Source organism: Euleptes europaea, chromosome 2, assembly GCF_029931775.1.
Source record: "Euleptes europaea isolate rEulEur1 chromosome 2, rEulEur1.hap1, whole genome shotgun sequence".
Taxonomy (NCBI): Eukaryota; Metazoa; Chordata; class Lepidosauria; order Squamata; family Sphaerodactylidae; genus Euleptes; species Euleptes europaea.
The window spans coordinates 128757614-128774710 of record NC_079313.1 but is presented as its reverse complement, the minus strand read 5'-3'; the positions used below and the strand labels follow the sequence as shown (position 1 = coordinate 128774710).

Here is a 17097-nt window from a genome sequence, read left to right as displayed (position 1 = left end):
CTGACTTCACAAGCACGCAAGAAGTTACAAGTCTCCCTTCCAATCCACTTCTTAAAATTGGAAGTCTTTTATTTTCCCCATCCCACCCCCCCGTTTCAGATAGCCTAGGGCAGGGGTCGGCAAAGTATGGCTCCCAAGCCGCAAGTGGCTCTTTGGGCCCCTGAGTGCGGCTCTTCCCACGTGCGGGCACGCAGGTTGCGAATGTCGGTCGAGACGGGGGGCGGGGGGGGAACGAGACGAATACCAGCATGGCAGTACCAAAAGGGGGCGGGAGAGAGTCTGTGCAGGAGGCTCTCGCGTGACAAAGGAGCGACAACGTGCCGCTGATGCTGGCGGGCCTGCTGTGGGGATTGGGGTTTTTTTAAGCAGCGGAGGGAGCGGCCGCCGTGTCGATATTTGTATGGTAAGCCCAAGTTTTCTTTTAGGATTGGGAGGGGTTGTGATGGAGCATCCCAGCCTCTAATTCGCATTGCGCCAAAGGACGCGCGTCGCCCGGATGAGGAAGCCCCGTGCGGCGCCTTTCTTGAGGCTGCCCACAGCCCGGAGGGGAAGGGGAGGCAGAGAGCGAGCTGCCCCGGCAGCCGCCACCTCCCCCCTCCCCGCCGCGCAGGCCCTCCTTCCTCCCGGGCTGGCAAGGGGAGCGCCAGAGCGTGGCGCTCCCTGCAGTGTAGAGGGGGGCTTGCCAACGACGGAGGGGCCTAAGCCCCGAGGCACCCTCCCTGGCCCCGCATTCGGCCCTGCGCGGTGCCTTTCTCTCCACTCTTGAGGCCGCCCGCAGCCCGGAGAGGAGGGGGAGGCAGAGAGTGAACTGCCCCGGCAGCTGCCACCTCCCCCCTCCCTGCTGTGTGGGCCCTCCTTCCTCCCTGGCTGGCAAGGGGAGCGCCAGAGCACGGCGCTCCCTGCAGTGTAGAGGGGGGCTTGCCAACAACGGAGGGGCCTAAGCCCCGAGGCGCCCTCCCTGGCCCCTCGACCAGTTCACAGCACAAGTGGTCTGCTTTGAAAGACCTGGAGAAGGAAGACATGATGATTTTTAACATCTGGAATAGTATTCCTGACTCATATGATCAGTTGAAAAAACTAGCGTTTGCTGTTCTTTCCCTTTTCGGGAAGCAAGCTTTTTCAAGCATGAACCTTATCAAGAGTAAATTGAAAAGTCGTCTTATTGATGAGAACCTGGAATCGTGCCTAAAATTAAAAACAACAACATACAAACCTGACTTACCCAAATTTTCCAAGTAGATGCAAGGCCATTGTTCACATTGTTTGTCAGTCATTGTCATGATTTAATGTTAGGGATACGTTACTTACAATTTAATTTTTATCAATAAATAAGTTCATTATTAAGTATGATGTCAAGTTTTATTCAGTGTACCTATAGTTTAATTAAGACTTAAAACTTTAATTAAATTTTATTAATAAACAGTGTACCTACCTATATATTTTAAGTTTAAAAATTTTGGCTCTCAAAAGAAATCTCAATCGTTTACTGTTGATATTTGGCTCTCTTGACTAATGAGTTTGCCGACCCCTGGCCTAGGGGAAAACTACCGCTATATTAATGTGTTGTTTTACCAAATTGTATTAGATTGTTTTAACACTGACCTTGGGTTATGGGATGCCAGGGAAAGGTGAGTTTATAAATATTTTGAATAAATGCTGAGGATCCCCGCTTGGATCTCCTGATGTGAATTTAAATTTTGTAAAGCAACTATGGGGTGAATGGTGGTTAGATTGGGGCCACAGAATGAAGGGGATATTTCTTTTCTACCCACCTCTTTTCTCAAACAGAAATCCCCCTACAATCGACTATTAATCCTGGGGGGGGGGGGTGAAAGAAGACTGTCAGCAATATTGTATCTTTCCCTCTCTTCAAGGGCTAATAGCAATGTAGAAGAAGGGTTATACCCCCACCTACAGTCAGCAGTCCTAAAACAAATTATTTAAACTGGATTGGGAATTCCAGTCACAGACCCCATCCCCAATGCAACATACACTTCAGCCATAATTTTTTTTAATGGCCATGTGTATCTCCCCCCCGCCATAAGAATGGATCAGGAGGGAGTCACCAAGGAAAAGAAACTGTGCCCAAATCTGCGACAGCAAAGTCATCCCTTTCTTGAATGAGTGGAATCCAGAATGTTATCATTAACGTTCATTACTGGCTATTTTGGGCATCCTCAGACATTCATGAACCTCCAAATTCCCCTCAAAGTTAGCCTTGGGACAAACTCAGAGGCAACTAGAAGCCCATTCCTGAGCTGAGGCATATGGGGACGGCGGGGAAGAGGCACAGCAGCACCTCCTCCTAAGCTGTTTCCCCGACGCCTTTAAACAACAACAAAAAAGCCGTTTTGCGGCTTTTTTGTTGTTTAACTGGAGCTTTTCGCCCCACCAAAAACAGCGAGGCTGCGGCTGCCGGTGCAAGTGGCCGAAAGTGGGTAGGAAGCCGACTAAGCGGCGGCTCCTCCCCCCTGCCCCGCCCCCAGAATGCCCCCCTGCACCAGCATGGCCTCTCCACACTATTGCCGGTGCCACGGAGAGGCCGCACCGGCAGAGGGGGAAGGCGCAGTCCTGCGGCGCTCGGCCGCCGGCGGGACTGGCCCCACCGCTGGCGTGAATGTGTGTTATCACGTGATTGCACACATTTTCGCCGGCGGCGGGGTCACACCACCTCCTATCGACTTTCGGCCCAATTCTCAGGAATGGGCTGTTAGAGGTGTGAGGTTGACACACGTACATGCCAAGAGTTTGCTAGTGTTACTGAAACTCTCCTGTGCTTCCCTTGAAATTCTTCAGACATTGCACCTGTGTAGACAACCCCCCAATTTTACCTCAATTTTTTTTTCTCCTGAAGGTGAAATTTGATAGCACTCCTTTAGGGATGGGCAAATGTCCCCAGTTCTCCTGCCCAGAGTTTTGACAGTGGGCAGAATAAAATAGTTCTCCTGCACTAAAACTGTGAAGTAGCTTACAGAAGCCAATGTGGTCTCTCTCTGTGCAAGAACTGCATAGTTATGGGTCAGTAAACACAACACCCTCTTGCCAGAGACAGCCTCCCTCATTCGGGAAGGTTGTCACATTTCCAGGTAGGGTTAAAAAGAAAAAATAGAATAAAAAGCCAATTATTCCCTCATAACTCCTTTGAGAAGTTGCAGTAGAAACAACTGTAACTTTCTTGCCAAACACAAGTATATATGTGTGTGTATGTGTGTGTGTATATACACACACATTCATTTTTATAGATATGAATTATTAGTATAACTTTAATATGAAATCTTTTTTTAAGTTCACAGACTTTTACATCTAATGAGCACTTTCCTGAAAGAAACAATAATTTCCATAAGTTACCTCTTCCCCCCTTTTAAGCATATTGCCATAGCCGCTAAAACAAGGGAGCTTTTCAGGATCGTAAAGATGAACACAGAAAATCTGTTGAACGGGGGGGGGGGGGGACTTAGATAGGCAGAAGCTGGTGGGCCATGATAACATTTGGAGTATTTTTTTTTTTAAGTTGTGGAAAGCCACCTGCAGTGTTTGGAAACCAAAATGCTTCAAAGTCTAAAGGGAAGCTGTGTTTGTAAAGTGCCGTCAAGTTGCAGCCGACTTACCACGACCCCTTTTTGGGGTTTTCATGGCAAGAGACTAACAGAGGTGGTTTGCCAGTGCCTTCCTCTGCATAGCAACTCTGGTATTCCTTGGTGGTCTCCTATCTGAAGCTACCATCTCATAAATTAATACACTGATTTTTTTAAAAAAATATTTTTTAAAGATCTACAGTAGAAAAAAATCAATGCTCCTAATGTGGAAGTTTATACAATGGTTCCATTCTAGATATGGTCCTCCTTCTTGCTGTATTAAGTATTTGAAGGGCTGTCACTTAGAAGAAGGCAGTATAATGCTGCTGCCAGTGCCGGATTTAAGTATAAGCTAAACAAGCTATAGCTTAGGGCCCCAATCTCTTGGGGCCCCCAAAAAAATTTAAAGGAGAAAAACAAGAACTGGATGTACATTTCTAAAATATAAGATAAAAACAAATAAAATAAAACCTACATACAGCAACAGTATTTTGTGTTGTGTAGGCTCCTATGAGGTAAGTAATGGGCCCCGCCTGCTAGCCTGCTCCCTAAAATATTACTGGTTTGCTCATTTCTATATATAGGGTGCCTACATTCTGCATGGACTGGTTGCATGGCAACATGTAGCATGCAGCTGCAGACCGCAGTGCAGCACAGTTGAATGTAGGTCAACCTGTTGTACTTGTTATCTGGACATATAAAAGGCCCCATTACCTTCAATAGCTTAGGGCCTCATCAAACCTAAATCCGGCCCTGGCTGCTGCAGTTGTCTTTGTTTGTGGGATTCCACCACTGTTTACTCAGTGGTTGGACACACACTTGTCATGGATGCTCAAGGATGATCCTGCATTGAGCAGGGGGTTGGACTAAATGGCCTGTATGGCCCCTTCCAACTATATGGTTCTATCAATGAGACAGTGGGACTCAAGGTGTGTGGATAGGTCTACCAAAAGCAGAACACGTCCCTAGGTCTGGCAAGCCTACCCCTTCATGTGCCTCTCCCTTCCTCTACCAAACAATTCCCACTGATTTTAAGAGATGGCCAAGAACCAAACCCCGCCCCCCAAGCTAAAGGTCCTGGGCTTCCTCCAAAAATTGTTCCACCTCTACTGAATGCTAGGATTCTTGCATCACTTCCGATGAGATATTCTGCTCCCATAATTAAATGCATTGCTTCTTTCCCTCATTCGTTTTGTCGAAGGGAGTGCTCCAGTAAAAGAAACTCTCTAGAGTTCAACATTTACTACTTTATTTTCTTTATACCCTCTACATTTACATATCCCCATAATTATAGCCTCTGATAATTAAAAAGTATGATCTAATTTTTTTAAACAAAAGAAAACTATAAATCAGAATATATTAGGAACATGCATATGTCATCCTTAATAGTGAGCAAGCTATATTGGGGTCAGGACCCGGCTACCTTCAATGAGATTTGGAGTTCATATGTTAATGCCACAAAACCAATCAAAAACTCAACAAAGCTGATTTTGTTTTACATCATGAAAGAACACAACTTCTTAGACACAATCCCACATAAATGGGAGAACAGCAAAATCCATTGAAAATGAGTGAAGGCATAATTTCTTGAACTCTCCCACTTGATTCATTTCCCCTTTATGCCCCTAGCTGAATTTGGAGACTCCTTGGGAGATCACCTTAGAGCCACCCCCAACACAAATTATTTGGCTAGTGAGTCTCATTGGCTTTTAACACCCTAAACGCCAGTTAGGGGAACATTTAGAAACATCTCATATGTTTGGGGCTGTCAATTATATTTCAAAATAACATAAATCAAGAGTTCTTACATTCCACATCAGTTCACTGGTTTGACACGCTATCAGTATTATCCTAAGCAGAGATACATTCTTCTAAGACTGTTAAAGTCAATAAGCATAGAAGGGTGTATCTCTGCTTAGGATGACACTATAGTTGACTATTGCTATTGTGCAAAATTATAAGAATCTATTCACTAGGCACTCCTCCACATGAAGTCTGCTGGGTGACCTTGGGCTAGTCACAGATCTCTCATAACTCTCTCAGCCTCACCTACCTCAGAAGGTGCCTGTTGTGGGGAGAGGAAGGGAATGTGATTGTAAGCCACTTTGAGACTCCTTAAGGTAGAGAAAAGCAGGGTATAAAAACTTTCTCTTCTTCCTTTTCACAGACATACCAATTTACTAGTATGGCTTTAGTTACTGGGTGTTAACCCCGCCCCCCCCCACACACACAAACACACACGCACATATAACTTGGACAACACTCACTCATTCAATCAATCAATCAATCAATCAATCAATCAATCAATCAATCAATCTTTATTAAAAACAGTCAAAGACCAGCACAGCTCTTCACAATTTACCACTAAAACCCTTAATATTAAGCTCTACCCACAAGTTGCTTCTTGGACCACACTGAAGGTGGACTTTGCTTTGCAAGTGAACCTTGAACGTATCCCAACAGTGGTCTTTGAAACCTTGCTTAGAATTTTGCCCCCCACCAGAGCCGGACCTACATTTTTGGGACCCTGAAGCTTGAACTGTTATGGGGCCCCTTCACAACCAGCAACAATAGGGCAACCTCCAACAAGGTCCAAAGGGCCGACAGAGATCAGCTCACCAGGAGAAAGTGGCTGTTTTGGGAATTGGACTCTATGGCATTGAAGTCTCTCCCCTCCCCAAACCCAGCCCTCCTCAGGCTCCGCCCCAAAAATCTCCTGCCGGTGGTGAAGAGGGACATGGCAACCCTACATTATACCCTGCTGAGGTCCCTCCCCTCCTCACCCTCCACCCTCCCCAGGCTCCACCCCCAAAATCTCCATATATTTCCTAACCGTAACACATCCTGGTTGTAAATGGCCTGTTCTGCCATTTGAGTGAGGCATTATACCCTGCTGAAGTCCCTCCCCTCCCCACACCCCTTCCTCCTCAAGTCCCCCACCCCAAATATCCAGGTATTTCCCAACCTGGACTGGATAACCCGATTTTTACCATGTATTTTACCACTGGGATGGGTGTGTGTGCGCGCCATGTGCATCTTATGCCGCAGGCACCAAGACAACTCATCTCATGGCGGCTTCTGATTAAAAAGGTATGAGAACTCTGGAGTTACAACACAATACCCCGGGATGAAGAGGGAGGGAGCCAAGGAAATTATTCATTCCTCTCTTTTTCCTAGCCCTTGCCGGCTAGAATGTTACACTTTTGCAGTCGGATCTCGTATGCGGAGCACGCAGTTCTCCATGTGACCAATAAGGGAGTCTGCTTGATCATTTGTTATTAGACAGAACACGCTTCTGCAAAAGGAAATAAGGAGGTTTGCATTATGATAAACTATTTATAAGCTTTTTGGTGGTTTATTTGTTGTTGTAACACACCGTATATTTTCTCTAGGCCTAGTATAGTTCTGCATTTTCCTCTTCATAAATGAATATTAGGAGCCCGCCCCCTCCCAAAAAAAAATACTTTAAGGGCTTTTGGATCTTTATGGACCATTATCAAAAAAATGCCCAGCCACCACTGTGTACCTTTAAACCTTCCCTACCACCATCAGAAACTGCCAGTGTAATATATTCTAATACATTGCTATGTAGGGTTGCCAGCCGACAGAGATCAGGTCACCTGTAGAAAACGGCCGCTTTGTGACCTGGCAACCCTACTGCAATGCCTTCCTGTAGATTGTAATGACACCTTAATTCATCCCCACCCACCCACGTTAAGCTGCTGCTGCAATATTAAGATGGGGAGAAATCCTATTTCCCTTTCCATTCCCAATCAATTGAGACACACAGACAAAGAGATAGATGACAGATGACAGACAGACGGACAGACAGACAGACTATTACGAATGTTAGTTGCCCTGAGTCCAGCTTCAGATGGGTATTGAGGGTGGGGTAGAAATCTAATACAATTGAGATAGATAGATAGATAGATAGATAGATAGATAGATAGATAGATAGATAGATAGATAGATAGATAGATAGATAATAGTGTCCATAATGCAGCAAAACACAGTGAAAGCTTTATAAAGAATTTGTTTAGGGCATCTGTGGGAATGATTTTTGAAGGGATAACATCTACTCCCTCGGGGTGGGGGGAGAAGAGATGAAAACATTTGCCATCTGTTGAGAACACAGACCTGGTTTTCCTGCGTACAAGAGCTAATCTCCAAACCAAGAATTAATATCTGTAGTACAGTCACCTCCTACCATTCAAGACACAATGATTTGGAGCCCTATTCATCTTAAGACAATCCTGAGCCTTCCCATACAACATAAATCCACGGATGCTGGCTCCCCACCAAAATAACCTATTCATGAGGAATTTGGCCAGGGCACAGAAGCCTATTCATGCTTTGTGCCGTGGCTTGGGCAGAAGAGACCTGTTAAGGGAAGTAGAAATCCCATGTCAACAAGTCCCCTCGGCTCGCCTACAAATTCAAGGAAGGCCAAAATTGACTGCAGGAGCTGGGCTTGCGGGGGGGGGGGGGGCGTGGATTTTTATAAGCACCCTGCAAATTAATCCCCCGCCAGACTGGATTAACTACCATGGCAGCCTCATTGGTATGACAGTTTTTTTCCCCCCTGAAGTATTTTAACTGGTACATGTGTGCGGGAGATGAGGGAGATAAATCTTCCTTCCCTCCCTCCGTCTCTCTCTTTTTTCCTGTTCATCTTTTCATCCGAGGCATATTTTGGGAGCTCTAAATGATGCTTCTGTGTGATGCAAAATTCGATGTTTGTTTGTTTGTTTATTTGAAGACGACGATGACACTCAGTAGCTCTTCATAGGCTTATGATAATGATTAAAAAGGAATGCCGTTTGCGTGGGAACGCAGCCCAGCGAGTGGTTCCCACAGCCTGTAATTAATGAAAATGTAGCTAACATGGAAGGACGGGCAAGGCGGCATGAGAGAAATGTACCTATTACTGGGTGACATAATTCAAGGATGTCGTGAGGAATACACTAACACAGTATGGCAGTTTTTCGTCTTCCAGAAAACAACAGAAGGGGACACCAAGAGTTTGAGAAGAAAGTGTGATGGTGGTACAGTGGTAGGGTTGCCAGGTGCCCGCTGGTGGCAGGGAAACCCCCGGCCATTTACCTCTCTCCCCACCGACCACCTGAGGGTCGGGGGGCAAATGTGCATGCACAAGCGCCGATGCGTGCGCGTCAATCGGAAGTGACGCGCACGCGTCGGCACTTGTGCATGCACATTTGCCCCCCGACCCTCAGGTGGTCGGTGGGGAGAGGGGCCTTATACCTCTTAGTTTGAGTGGTAAAGGACCACTTTACCACTCAAACTAAGAGGCAAAGACCCCATGCGAAGCTGCACTTCCGGTTCTAAACCGGAAGTGACGCGCGTGCGTCGGCTCGTGCATTGCACGCGCACTTACAGAAAAAAGCCTCCCAACCGGAGGAGAGAAGGGACCTGGCAACCCTATACAGTGGGCAGCAGTGTCTGTTTAGGACAGGAAAGGCCACATTTCAAATCTCCACTCAGTCACACAGAACTCCCTGCAGGATTTTCAGCCAGTCGCTATATCTTAGCCCACAGTGTTATTGGTAGGAAAGAAGGATCATGTGAGCCACTCAACACAAGCTTCTTGCAGGGAGGACCAGGTAAAAATACAAAGCATAGAACCCAAGTTGTATTAATGATGTCAATAATTTACATCACACATTTCCCCATATGGTTTCATTGGGGGGAAACAAACTAGACTATCGGTAAACCTGAGCCAAAAATAAGCTGAAAAATCGCCATTTTGGCTTATTTCGGGCTTCGGGTTTACCAGTAGCAAAAGGCAGGGGAATAAGCCGAGCTGAATAGGCGATTCCCAGCTTCTGCAAACAAAACAAGTGGAGAAGAAGGAGCATATCTGTGGACCTCCATGTTTGCCCAAAAGCCAATGTGGAAAGTAGTTACCACCATTGGACTAGGATCTGAAGAAGAAGAAGAAGAGTTGGTTTTTATCTGCCAACTTTCTCTACCGCTTAAGGAAGAATCAAACCAGCTTACAATCTCCTTCCCTTCCCCTCCCCACAACAGATACCCTGTGTGGTAGGTGGGGCTTAGGGAACTCTACTTTCTACCTCTGGTCTGCCTGACCTGGATGATGGATTTGTATTATCCTGTAATGGGAAAATGCTTATCTAACTTGAGTAAAGCACACAGCCATTGGAAGGGCTTGCAAAAACCAGCACATGGCAGGAAGAAGAAGAAGAAGAAGAAGCAGCAGCAGCAGCAGAGTTGGTTTTTATATGCTGACTTTCTCTACCACTTAAGGAAGAATCAACCCGGCTTAAAATCACCTTTCCTTCCCCTCCCCACAATGGTCACCCTGTGATGTAGGTGGGGCTGAGAGAGAGCTGTGACTAGCCCAAGGTCAACCAACTGGCTTCTTATGTAGGAGTGGGGAAACCAACCACAGTCACCTGCCAAATATATCCACCACCTCTACATAGTAATGCCCATTTTTGACATGTTCCCATGATGATTGTAAAGAGTAGCCTGTCTCTCCTTTGGAAGTGGGGTTTACAGACAATTCGGCAAGACCACAAAGGTGTCACCTCTGCCTAATTTTAACTACTTTGAGGTCCTGAGACCCAAACAGATTTCCACCGAGGAAATGTCTGATGTTAACAGCTGACTCTCATCTCCATGAAAAGTGCACGCCTTGAGAATCCTAGACATTGCTGCAGTTTTGCAAATGACCCGGGGGCGCGACTTTAAAATTAGCAGCAAGACATTATTAAATCTTTGGGAATTCACTGTGATAATACTAATTATGGCAAGCTAATGTGGTATTATTGAGAGCGTAATAAAGCCTACTGCATAGAAAGCCACTGCGATTCTGCCTTGAGCCTAATACTATTAGTGAGGTGTGCTTTCCCATTAGCTGTATCATTTGAAACTTTTATTTAAAACTGTAAATTAGAAGTTTGCTTTTATAAAGGCCTGTTTTTTAAAAAAGTTAAAGCATGGAACAGAACTGATGTTAACTAAGTCTACAGAAATAGTTGTGAGAGCCGGTGTAGGGGTAAAGAGCGGTGGATTCTAATCTGGAGAACCGGGTTTGATCCCCCGCTCCTACACATGAAGCTAGCTGGGCGAACTTGGGCTAGTCACAGTTCCGTCCAAACTCTCTCAGCCCCACCTACCTCACAAGGTGTCTGCTGTGGGGAGGGAAAGGCGATTGTAAGCAGGTTTGATTCTCCTTAAAAAGGTAGAGAAAGTAGGCATATAAATATCAATTCCTCCTCCTCCTCCTCTTCTTGTTCTAATTTACGGAGTACAAACACTATAAAGCAGGAGTCCCCAACGTGGTGCCCATGTAGAGTTGCCAGGCCCCTCTTCGCTACCGGCGGGAGTTTTTGGGGGTGGAGCCTGAAGAGGGCAGGGTTTGGGGAGGGGCTTCAATGCTATAGAGTCCAATTGCCAAAGGGGACATTTTCTCCAGGGGAACTGATTTCTATTAGCTGGAGATTGGTTGTAATAGCAGGAGATCTCCTGCTAGTATCTGGAGGTTGGCAACCCTATGCCCATGGGCGCCATGGTGCCTGCTGATGCCTTTTCTAGCACCCACCAAGTGTTTTAAGGAAATGGGTGGGGCCAGGTAGTGCTTTTGTCTGATTGACTATTGGAGATTTGATTGGCTGTGCAGTTTTTTTTAAAACGCTGCTTTTGCAGCAGCTGCCACCACAGCACAACGATCTACACTGAGATCCCTGTCCTCCCCAGGCTCCACCCCCAAATCTCGAGGAGTTTCCCAACCTGGAGCTGGCAATCCTAGCCCTACTCCCATTGGTAACAAAGAAGGACTGGGCAACCTTAGGCCATGTGAGGTTTCTTATACTCTCAGATCGGCACTTGAGGGTAAGGTTGCCAGCTCCCTCTTTGCCACTGGCGCAAGGTTTTTTGGGTGGAGCCTGAGGAGGGCGGGGTTTGGAGAGGAGAGGGACTTCAATGCCATAGAGTCCAATTGCCAAAGTGGCCACTGTCTCTAGGTGAACTGATCTCTATCGACTGGAGATCAGTTGTAATAGCAGATCTCCAGCTATTACCTGGAGGTTGGCAACCCTACTTGGGGCCCTACTTTGTTCTTAAACATGTAACTTAAAAAGAGAGAGAGAAGACGCTACAATGCTGCAAAGAAAAGCTCAATCAAGAACATTCTCTTTTTCCTTCTACTTTAGTCCGCTGTGGTTATATTTAAAAGGTAGAGAAAGAGGGGGAAGGAATACCGAGATGAAAGATGTCTTTTTGTTTGTTGCTGCTGGACTTCAATCAATCAACGCAAGGGGATAAAGAAAGAAATGCCGTCTGAGTAGTTATAACCTACTTTATTTTACTCTGCTTTCTTTTTTTCATAAAAAAGAACTGGAAACTAGAAGAAGTGGCTATAAGAAACAAGACAGTTTGGTCTCCAAACTAATAAAGCAGTATCTGGACTCTTCTTCTCCAGCTCCCCATGTTCCCATGATAATTGAGAACATGAAACCTTGGCCTGATCTGGCTTTTGTAAAATTCTCCATGCTGAGCATGGTAGTGTTTGCTGCCTCTTGCAGAACAAAGGAGCAAGGGTAGTTCTCAAAGCAAAGAAGCAATGCCTGAGGATAGTGGCAGTCAGCATCTGTATTCCTGGCCCGGGAGGGAGGGGGATTATTTTCCACAGAGGCTGGATGTGATTTGTTGTGTTTTCTTTTTTGGGAGGGACAAATAGATGGAGCAATAAAGATGACGGGAACTAACCGTTTCCGCTCCACCATGAGTTCCGCTCTGCTCAAACTGTGATCTGGGTTGTGAGAACCACAACAGACTGAGCAATCTGTCTGACGTTTATGCGTAGGGTCGCCGGGTGCCTTGGAATTGCCCGCCAACCCATTGGCCGGCTGAAAGCAAGGATCGCGGCCGCGTGCAACGCGATCCCGCCACTTCCGGTATACTTCTGGAAGCGACAGGACGGTTCACCACTCAAATGGGGGGTTGAGTGGTAAATGGTCCTATCGTGCTGCGGTGCTTCCGGAAGTAAACCGGGAGTGACAAGATTGCTTTGCTCGTGGCAGCGAGCTATATTAAAACAACACCTTCCTCCCCGGCTAACCCTGCGTCCCTTTTTGGATTCTAGCTGTGGCACAATTTGGGAGCATGCCTATTCACAATTGGTCAGGTCCCAAAATACTTGAGACATTATAGCAATAAGGCCTTCGCACAGGAGATGGCACATGTATTTAGGCACAGCACTACATGCACCTACGCAATACACATCCACCTACGCATTACACGCGACAGTACAGAATCTCTCTGTTTCATACAACTTGATTCTCCTCCCCAGTTGAAACTTTAGGCAAAGGTTTCACCACACCTTGGTTCAAATGTGGACGATCGCAGGCCTGATCCAGCCCTAATAACTGGCCATCCCTGGTGTAGGAAATGGAAGAGCCAATGTGGTGTAAAATGTGCTTGTTTGCAGGATAGGACTTTCCTCTCATCTACAATTGCCACGAAACCCAACTTTCTCATAAGACGTGCCAAAGCTCTTTCCATAGCTGTCAATTATTCTGGTACCCAGTACGTGGATGGCGACGCACAAAGAGAATTTTGACGCTGCTGGTACAAAGGCGACCTTTGCTGTCCTCCTTGGCAAGGAGAAATGGAATGGGACACTTTATTGTATATTTCATGATTATTAAGAATGATTGACCTAATATTGGATAACATGAGACCCAATCGCTTATGCGAAATAACAAGCCAGGCTGCTGAGTAATTATTGAACACAAGGAATCCCTAACTCTTTTCATTGTACGGGGTTTTTCAAAGGAACTAATCATTGCGAACGGTGGAGAATAGAGTTTTGTAATAAGGGAAGAAATAGTGAAGAACACAATAGGGTATTTAAATGTTAATAGAGTCAAACAGTTTAAAGCATAGCGCACATTCAAATGCTGGTTTGTGCGCCGAACTAATTATACTTTCTAAGTAGTGGTGTGTACCCTTGATTATAGCTTGATGAAAGTATTGATCCAGCTCGTGACAAGTGTAATTTTCTTTGCTGTACATATCTTTGTTTCTCCCGCCCCAACCCCTTAACAAGCCATCACATTATCAAACACTTAAAAAAAACACAAATTTGTTTTCCCTTCTGATTCCCTATTGGAACAATTGAGTAGCAGGGAAGGAGACTAGATGGGATTGATTAAACAACTAGCAAAATGCCTGGAGCTGTAATGGAATGTGTGGAAAGAAGACCTGTATATTACATGGTCCCCAGTGTGTGTGTGTGTGTGTGTGTGTGTGTGTGTGTGTTTTCATCCACGGCTGAAGGTCTCAGTTGTTCAAGCGCTTACCTATTGGCTACTAAGTTCTGGTGGGCTGCTGAATCCATAACTCAGATTGGCTAGGACCTTACTACTTGTGTGTGTGTGGGAGCAGCACTGAAGAGTCTTTCTTTCTTTCTTTCTTTCTTTCTTTCTTTCTTTCTTTCTTTCTTTCTTTCTTTCTTTCTTTCTTTCTTTCTTTCTTTCTTTCTCTGTGTGAGAGTGAGAGAGGGGTATAGTGGTTAAGAGTGGTGGACTCTAATCTGGAGAACCAGGTTCGATCCCCCACTCCTCCACATGAGCAGCAGACTCTAATCTAGTGAACCAGGTTTATTTCCCCACCTATTCTGATGTCCCTCCTAGCATCCAAGTGGTGCGGGGACAAAGATCAGGAGGTGGTGGTGGTGACCATCAAAGGGAAACGCCCCAAAACTCTTGAGGGAGAGTGTTGCGGAGCAGTGAGGGATCCTTACTGGGAAGTGTGAGTCTCCCTCAAACAAAAATGGCTACTCATAAAAATGAATGCTAGTCATGATGCATACCTATTCTCTCCAGGATCAGAGGAGCATGCCTAATATAGTAGGTGCTGTGGAACACAGGCAGGGTGCTGCTGCTGCAGTTATCTTGTTTGTGGGCTTCCTGGAGGCACCTGGTAGGCCACTGTTTGAGCAGACTGCTGGACTTGATGGACCTTGGTCTGATCCAGCATGTCCTTTATTATGTTCTTAAAAAGACTCCCAAGCTAGGAGCAAGGGTACACTGGCAAATGCTGGGGGTGGTAATGTTACACACACACACCCTGTTCTCACCATGGGATCCATGTCAAGGAGGGTTACACCAAATGCTCCTTTGTATATACATGCTCATCTATGTGCATGCGTCTCCTCTTCATAGTTTCCCCCAACTGTAGCTCTTTGCTTTTCTCCATAGCTATGACCTTATAATGGAAGGAAGAAAAGGGGTGCATAATGGAATGGGGGTAAAGTTAAATCTGCTCACTGCCTCTGTGGACTCCAGGCGTTATGAATCTAGACTGCTACTAATTCAATAACCTTGATTCTGTCTCTTGGCCACACTTCCATGTGACACAATGATAGAAATGTGTCAGACGTCTTCCCTATTTAGTAACAGTGTACTTTAACAAGATGGGAGCACTGTTACAGTTGAAGAGTAAAATAAGCATGACAATCAGAAGGCTTTGGGCTACACTCATTGCAAATTGTATAGAGGTTTTACACCAGTTAAAGTGTCATGGTTCTCCCCGCAAAGAGTCCTGGAAAAGATATAGGTCAGTATATAGCCCCATAGCAGAATATTCTTAAAGATCGCTGGCCCCACCTTATAGTTGCCAGTGTTTTCTAACAAAGGAATAGCTCTTAACACATTTTAGGCTTGTGACATAGATCTCTTTTCTCTCTAACTGAAGCCATACCCCATTAGCTAGTTTGTGTGAACCAGTGAGGTCTGCAAATTATGGCTCCATCCAAGACCAAACATGGTTGCTTTAAAAAAGAAAAGCAAAAATTGAATTTATACTGGAGGGGCAGGCAGGATGGATTCTGGAATAACCAGTAGACAAAGGGAATGGCAGGCAAGGATTTCATGGGATTAAAGGACTTCTCGGCAATGCTGAACAGAAAAGGAATGGACAGAGGTGCACAACTGCCAGTAATTCAAGTGTCAACCATGCATAGATTTGTAACAGTGCACTAAACCAATTGTGCAGGGTGTACCTATGCACATTTATTACTTATTTTGCGATCTCATCTGTGCCACTTCATAATGGCAATCAATCTGTCTTTATTGTAACAGTAGAAAAAAAAAAGAGTCTAGGAGCACCTTAAAGTCTAACAAAATTTCTGGCAGAGTTTGAGCTTTGGTGAGTCACAGCTCACTTCTTTTGTCTTTAAGGTGCTACTGGACTCTTGCTCTTTTCTACCACTACGGACAGACGAACATGGCTACCCATCATGATCTGTCTTTATTGTGTCAGTGAATAAGCCATAGCAACATCACAATGATTCCATTGAAGCAAAAACAAGACATTTCCACACATTTTCAAAGGGAAATTTAAATACACAATAATCATTTTAAATATTGCAAAAAACAAACAAACAAACAAACAAACAAAAACATCTTACAAGCCAACAGCTAGTGACCCAGATTGGAAATTAGCAGGCAGGGCAATCATACTTACATCAGCACACCTCATTGTTATTTTTGTCTTCATGATGGAGGCAACAAACTGCATTTGGAAAGTAATTAATTTGTCCCTAGCTGCCAATAGGAACCCTTTTTCATTCCAACCTGACCTTCCTGGGAAACAAGACATAATGTTCCTTGGAATTCTCAGCCTCAAACATCAGACACCAGCATGTGACATGGGACAAATCTTCAATGGACGTATATAGTCACGGGAGCAGACTCCTTCACTATTGGGTTGGGATGCCAATCTCTAGGTGGGATGAGGGATCCCCCAGAATTACAGCTCATCCCCAGATGTCAGAGTTCAGTTCCCCTGAAGAAAATGGATGCTTTGGAGGATGGATTGTATGGCATTGTACCCCACTGAGGTCCCTGTCCTCCCCTAGGCTCCACCCCCAAATCTCAAGGGGTTTCCCAACCTGAATCTGGCCACCCTAACTGCCACCCCCCACTGGTGGCCAGGGGGGACTTGCCAACCTTATTATGTGGAATCCCATTGAAGCAACCTTCTAAAACTGCAATAGGTAGAATATCTAGGCATGCCTCACTAAAAGCCTTTCTGTTCTCATAATTCATTATTACAGTAAAGTATGCTGGAAGAGTCAAGGAGGAAGGAAGGAACAGTCTGAAAGTAGGGTTGTTCTCAAAGTGACTAGTAATCCAGCATTGGTTTGAGCACTCGGGCCTAACAATGTTTGTTTTATTAAAGTTTGGCTGCATAGAAGCCAAGGTTCCTTAAGAATTCTTCTGAGAATCCAAGGCTGATCTATAGGGTTGTCAACCTCCAGGTACTAGCTGGAGATCTCCTGCTATTACAACTGATCTCCATCCCATAGAGATCAATTCACCTGAAGAAAATGGCCACTTTGGCCATTGGACTTTATGGAATTGAAGTCCCTCCCCTCCCCAAACCCTGCCCTCCTCAGGCTCTGCCCAAAAAACCTCCCGCCAGTGGCGAAGAGGAACCTGGCAACCTTGCTGATCTAATCTCAATGCAACTA

At 45.5% G+C, this 17097-nt stretch overlaps 1 protein-coding gene across 1 annotated transcript in view; it reads right to left on the bottom strand.

Annotated features, from left to right (window-relative positions):
• Window positions 1–17097, bottom strand: part of CDH4 (cadherin 4) — an 880207-nt gene that overhangs the window by 559259 nt on the left and 303851 nt on the right. The window lies entirely within an intron of this gene.